The sequence below is a fragment of the Hordeum vulgare genome, chromosome 3H (assembly GCF_904849725.1).
Source record: "Hordeum vulgare subsp. vulgare chromosome 3H, MorexV3_pseudomolecules_assembly, whole genome shotgun sequence".
NCBI classification, from domain to species: domain Eukaryota; kingdom Viridiplantae; phylum Streptophyta; class Magnoliopsida; order Poales; family Poaceae; genus Hordeum; species Hordeum vulgare.
This window is the reverse complement of record NC_058520.1, coordinates 60,684,109-60,691,575: the sequence shown is the minus strand read 5'-3', so window position 1 is coordinate 60,691,575 and position 7,467 is coordinate 60,684,109.

Here is a 7,467-nt window from a genome sequence, read left to right as displayed (position 1 = left end):
TGTGTGGATGATTGAAGGTCACACGTATGAGTCAACTGTTGAGGAGTGGGGCTACTATCATAGGTGCTCCAAAGGCACTTGAGAGTGACTTGGATGTTTACTCTGAGCAAAAGATGAATCACAACTCTATGGCTCAAATGTACAATCTAGTGCCCACAAGTACGTGAAGGCCCACAAGGTTGGATGTGTCTACTTTCTGCAAGTTGGGATAACTACCACCAATACCATCATGAGGTACACCCTGATGCCCAAGTCAGTATATGATAAGATCATCAGAGGGTATTCCATCAACATGCTGCACCACATAGACACTCACACCAGGATTCGAGTGATGGAATTGATAGTTGAGATTGTCAAAAGGACATCTTCTGATCAAAAGAAATCTTGTAGATATGCTCTGTACATTCAAATGTTGATCAATGCCAATGTTGGGAAGCAAGCATATTGATATGTCTCCGTCGTATCTACTTTTCCGAACTCTTTTGCCCTTGTTTTCGACTCTAGTTTGCATGATTTGAATGGAACTAACCCGGACTAACGCTGTTTTCAGCAGAATTGCCATGGTGTTGTTTTTGTGCAGAAATAAAAGTTCTCGGAATGACCTGAAAATTTACAAAGATTTTTTCTAGAATTAATGAAAAATACCTGCCAAAGATCCACCGGAGGGGTGATCCAGTGGGACACAAGCCCAGGGGGCGCGACCACTCCCTGGCCGCGCCGTGAGGGCTTGTGGGGCCCACGAGGCTCCACCGCCTCCAAACTCAGCTCTATATATTCTGTTTCGCCTGGAAAAAATCATAGAGAAGGATTCATCGCGTTTTACGATACGGAGGCGCCGCCACCTCCTGTTCTTCATCTGGAGGGCAGATCTGGAGTCCGTTCTGGGCTCCGGAGAGGGGAAATCGTCGCCATCGTCATCATCAACCTTCCTCCATCTCCAATTCCATGATGCTCTTCACCGTTCGTGAGTAATCTCATCGTAGGCTTGCTGGACGGTGATGGGTTGGATGAGATCTATCATGTAATCGAGTTAGTTTTGACGGGGATTGATCCCTAGTATCCACTATGTTCTGAGATTGATGTTGCTACTACTTTTCCATGCTTAATGCTTGTCACTAGGGCCCGAGTGCCATGATTTCAGATCTGAACCTATTATGTTGTCGCCAATATATGTGTGTTTTAGATCCTATCTTGCAAGTTGTAGTCACCTACTATGTGTTATGACCCGGCAACCCCGGAGTGACAATAGCCGGAACCACTCCCGGAGATGACCATAGTATGAGGAGTTCATGTATTCACCAATTGTAAGTGCGTTGGTCCGGTTCTTTATTAAAAGGAGAACGTTAATATCCCTTAGTTTCCATTAGGACCTCGCTGCCATGGGAGGGATGGACAATAGATGTCATGCAAGTTCTTTTCCCTAAGCACGTATGACTACATAAGGAATACATGCCTACATCAGATTGACGAACGGGAGCTAGTTACATATCTCTCCGTGTTATAGCTGTGACATGATGAATCACATCCGGCATAATCATCCATCGCCGATCCAATGCCTACGAGTCTTTTACTACTGGTCCTTGCTACTCCTGTCACTACTGCTGTTCCTTGTTACTGCTGTCACTACTGCTGTTACTTGTTATTGCTGTCACTACTGCTATTACTTGCTACTCTGCTGTCACTACTGTTGTTACTTGTTACTTTGCTGTTACCTGCTGCAAGACTATTTTCTGGCGCCATTGATACAACAAGTCAGGAATAGCCTGCCGTCAATAGACCTTTTTCTGGCACCGTTGCTATCATACCACTTTGCTACTGATACTTTGCTTGCAGACACTAATCTTTCAGGTGTAGTTGAATTGACAACTCTGCTGCTAATACTTGAGAATATTCTTTCACTTCCCCTTGAGTTGAATCAATAAATTTGGGTTGAAACCTCTACCCTCGAAAACTGTTGCGATCCCCTATACTTGAGGATTATCAAGGCATTTTTCTGGCGCCGTTGCCGGGGAGGCACAACTATATTCTCTGAGTCACTTGGGATTGACGTCTGGTGATCACTATGAGGAATCCGAGAGATCCAAGAACTAAAGTCTTGCCCTCAACTACGAGGACAGGTAAGGAACTGCCATCTAGCTCTGCACTTGATTCACCTTCAGTTATGAGTAAGTTTGCGACATCACCTCCTGCTATAAATCTTGATATGTCGCCTGTGCTTGATGATGCTACTTCTGCTGCCCATGATGCTTATGATGATGCTATGCTTGATACTGCTTTGCCTGATGATGCTATGCTTGATACTGCTTTGTCTGATGATGCTATGCCTGATACTGCCTTGCCACTAGGTGCATTCCTTGATGCACAAATTGCTAGAGTTACTGCTAGATGTGATGGTACTTCTGAAACTGCTGATACTATTGAAGCAGAACACGCTATTATGCCTGAATTGCCTGTTATGCCTGAGCGCTATGTTATGGAGGGAGAGATAGCTGAGGACTTTCTTGCGTGTAAGGATAGCTATGATGTTGAGAAATTACTGCGCAAGTGGAAAGAAAAATCTCTGAACGCTAGGATGAAATACGACCCGAAGTTTGCTACTTCGCCTATCTTTGTGACCGATAAGGGTTATGAATTCTCTGTCGACCCTGAGTTAATCACTCTGGTCGAATCTGATCCTTTTCACGGTTATGAGTCTGAAATGGTTGTAGCCCATCTTACCAAACTGCATGATATAGCCACCCTATTCACAAGTGAGGAAATGATCCGCCACTACTATATCCTCAAGTTGTTTCCTTTCTCCCTAAAGGATGATGCTAAGACCTGGTTCACTTTTCTTGCTCCTGGTTGTGTGCGTAGCCCCCAGGATATGGTCTACTACTTCTCTGAAAAATATTTCCCTTCTCATAAGAAGCAAGCTGCCTTGCAGGAAATATACAACTTTGCTCAAGCTGAGGAAGAGAGTCTCCCACAAGCTTGGGGGGAGGCTCATCCAGCTAGTGAATGCTTTGCCTGATCACCCTCTTGAGAAGAACGAAATACTTGATATCTTCTATAATGGACTTACTGATGCATCCAAAGACCACCTAGATAGTTGTGTCGGTTGTGTTTTAGGGAATGAACCGTAGAACAAGCTGAGATTCTACTGGATAACATCTTGTGCAATGAGAATGCTTGGACTATTCCCGAGTCACCTCCTAAGCCAACTTCGAAGAAAAGAGGTATTCCATCCCTCAGTCCTGAAGATATGCAAGAAGCCAAGAAATCTATGCGAGAGAAAGGCATTAAATCTGAAGATGTCAAAAATCTACCACCTATCGGAGAGATCCATGGTCTTGATAACCCGATACAGGTAGTAGCAGTAAATTCGCTGCATAGGTTTGATGAGAGTGATATTCCTTTTGATAAGCCTGCTAGCTTATGCTTGGATGAATTTGATAACTTTGTTGCCAAACAACAAAGCTTCAATGATTATGGTAGCAGACAATTAGAACAGAATGCTCGTATGCTTAGTCATTTAAGTGCTTGTGTGGACAGAAACGTCAATGATCTTAAGCTTCTGAGTAAACATGCCTCTATGGTTACTACTCAAGTAGAACAAGTACTTAAAGCTCAAAATGACTTGCTCATTGAGTTGAATGACAATTCTATTAGAGTCGTCACTAGAGGCGGTAGAATGACTCGGGAACCTTTGTATCCTGAGGGTCATCCTAAGAGAATTGAACAAGATTCTCAAGGAGTTAGCACTGATGCACCTAGTCATCCCAGAAAGAAGAAGAAAGATGATAGGGATTTGCACGCTAGCAACCCTGTTGCTGCTACACCTGAGAGTCAAAACGATGCCTCTGTTTCTGATGCTGAGACACAATCTGGTGATGAACATGAGCCTAATGATAATATCAATAGTGATGTTCATGTTGATGCTCAACCTAGAAATGATAAGTATGTGGAGATTGAACCTGTTGATCTTGATAACCCACAGCCTAAGGCTAAGAGGTACGATAAGAATGACTTCACTGCTAGGAAGCATGGTAAAGAAAGGGAGCCATGGGTTCAGAAACCTATGCCCTTTCCTCCCAAATCATCCAAGAAAAAGGATGATGAGGATTTTGAGTGCTTTGTTGAGATGATCAGACCTGTCTTTCTGCAAATGCGTCTGACGGATATGCTCAAGATGTCTCCGTATGCTAAGTACATGAAGGATATTGTGATTAATAAGAGGAGGATACCCGAGGTTGAGATTTCCACCATGCTTGCTAACTATACCTTCAAGGGCGGAACTCCTAAAAAACTAGGTGATCCCGGTGTGCCCACTATACCTTGCTCCATTAAAGGTAACTATGTTAGAACTGTTTTATGCGACCTTGGAGCCGGTGTTAGTGTTATGCCTCTCTCCCTTTATCGTAGACTTGAACTGGATAAGTTGACACCCACTGAAATCTCTCTGCAAATGGCCGGCAAATCAACTGCTTTCCCTATCTGCATTTGCGAGGATGTGCCTGTTGTGGTTGCCAATGTCACTATCTTAACAGACTTCGCTATCTTGGATATTCCTGAGCACGATGCCATGGCGGTCATCCTCAGAAGACCCTTTTTAAACACTACAGGGGCTGTTATAGATTGCAACAAAGGCAATGTCACTTTCCATGTCAACGGTAATGAGCATACGTTGCACTTTCTGAAGAAACAATATCGAGTACATTGCATCAATGCTATCGAAAAACTTCATCCATACTTATTGGGAGCTTTGAATGCCCTATTCCTCGTGTTAAGATGAAGTATGATTTGCTTGTTGGGGAGATACATATCCCCATTGAGGTAACCTAGTGACTATTTGAAAACTCTCCGTCTTCTTTTGCGATTCGAAAAAGTTTGTCGAGGAGACTTGATCAACCTCATTGACGGATTTCTTTCGATGACCATGAGATGGATGAATCGAGGAGTCACAAACCTCTGTTCCAAGCTTTCACCTTCGGTTGCTTAGAAGAAAAATGATAGATTTAGTTTAGTTTTCCTTGTTTTATGTTTTAGCGTCTCGTAGAAAAGTACCCCGAAAATAAAAGTTCTCCGAACGTCCTGAAAATTAAGTATGATTTTTTCTGGATTTTTTAAAAATTCTGAGACAAAGAGCTTGTGTGGGGGCTGCACCAGTGGGCCACAAGCCCTTGGGGCGCGGGCACCCCCCTGGCCGCACCACCCAGGCTTGTGGAGCCCACAGGCACCCCCTCCACTCATTCTTGCTCTCATCTGGTTCTCCTACCTCGAGAAAAAAATCGTTTCGCAGCTCAAACCCGTGTTCTTGCTCCTCTTGCTGGGATTTTCGATCTCTTTGCTCAAATCACCATTCTCCGAACTGTTTTGGGGAAATTACTCCTTGGTAAGTGACTCCTCCATTGGTCCAATTAGTTTTTGCTCTAGTGCCTTATAATCCGTGTATTTTTGCTGCCTTGGTGACCATGTTCTTGAGCTTTGCATGCTGATTTTAGCTGGTCCCAAGTAGTTTTGATGCGTAATATGGCCTCTAGGCACCTGTGGGAGTAGTTGCTATAAGTGTAGTTGAGCCTTATTCACTTTTCCTTAGAATCACTAAAAATTTCAGAAATTTTCAGAGATAGAAAAGGGAAAAGATGAGGAGCTTGTTAAGAGGCTCTTCAAGCCGTGACCCCAAGGATGATGGAAGTGAGAAGAAGCCCAAGTATCAGGTCCCTCGAGTCGCAGAAGTTCAAGCGTGCGAGTGGCCAAGCGACGTGTTCTTATGCGCCGCTGGAATTTATGAGGACTTTTATCACTTGGTGAAAAACGCAGGCCGTATTGCCTTCGTTGAAGATAAGTGTCCGCAATACCTCCTCCTCACTAATATCTTTGTACAAAGCTTTAACTTCTATCCGAGGAAGAATCCTCCTATGGTTGAGTTTAAACTTTATGATATACCCCAGCGCATGTCACTCCAGGATTTTTGCAATGTCTGCAAATTACCTTACGTTGGGGATATTCATGAACCTCGTCCACGGGACTTGGAAGCTTTCATCGATACAATTGTTGTAGGAGAGGAGAGGGGTGTGTCTTGCGCTAGAGCTGCTAGCATTCATTTTCCCGTGCTTTGGTACTTCTCATTATTTGTGGGAAAATGTTTGATTGGCCGTGGGAAAGCTGGGTCACTTAGTTCCCCAGATCTTGCGGTCTTGCGCGAAGCCCTTTATAACGAAAAACTTATAGTTTGGGCGCTATAGTAGCTCAACGGTTGAACCTGAACCGTTCTAAAGGTGTGGTCTGGAGGTATCTATGCTACCCGTCTTGCCAAACACTTTGAGATACCCATTAGACTGGAGGAGGAAGAAGAGATTCTTCTTCCCGAGAGATATCTAGATTACGATAGCATGGTTCGCCATGAATTTCTTGATAGAGATATAAATAGAAGCATGATTTATAACCTGGTGTTTAGTCAGGGTACTCGTGAGACTATTACTTTGCCTGCTCCTTCTTTGTTCAATCTTCATGCAGGCAGGTACATTATTATGCCCACGGACATCTACGCATATTGGGGCTTAGCCCAACCAAAGGTGCCCGTGCCCGAGCCACCAGTCGAGTACCAGACGTCGGTTTATCAGTGGGAGCCAGAGGAGCTCACACAGCAGTGGCATCCTCAATCCACTCTGGAGTACCCCAGAGCTGGTTATTTCCCTCCTTGGGAGTAGACCAACTTAGGCCAAAAGCCTAAGCTTGGGGGAGTACGTGTTCTTACCGACTTTACATTCTTGCTTATGCTTTCACTTTGTTAGCCGGTGTTCACACTTTGCCACTGTATCATCCATGCTAGTTTATTTTCTTTTTCTTGTTTTCTTTTCATGTGTCTGTCTAGTTTGAGAAAAACCAAAAAGATTTTATTTTCTTCTTTTTTCTTGTTGGGAGCTTTCCCGTGTAAATAGTTTTCTTTTTCTTTGGGTCAAGGTAGAAGACCATGGTTACAATTTTTAGTGGCTCTCGCATGCATACCTGTTTAGCTGTTAAAGAGCCATATTACTTTGTCTTCTCCTTTGTGTTTGCCTGCAGATTCCAGCGTAGTCCAATGCACGAGCACACTTACTATTGTTCACATCGTTCGGTCGTGCAAGTGAAAGGCAATAATGACGATATATGATGAAGTGACTGAGCCTGGAAAAGATGGTATGAACTCGATCTATTTTGTTTTTATAAATATGACTAGCTTATCATGCCTGATTCAGCTTTGTTGTGAGAGAAAATGTTTGCATTGACAACTTAGAGATCATAGTTGTTGATGCCACGCTTACTTAGGTAGGAGCTTATAATGGTTTGTCTTGGATGCCCACATGAATGTTGAGATGACCGTGTTGTAGTACGATAGGATGGTATCCTCCTTTGAATGATTCAAGTGGCTTGACTTGGCGCATGTTCACGCATGTAGTTGAAACAAAATCAACATATCTGCTATGATGTTCATGTTCATGGTGA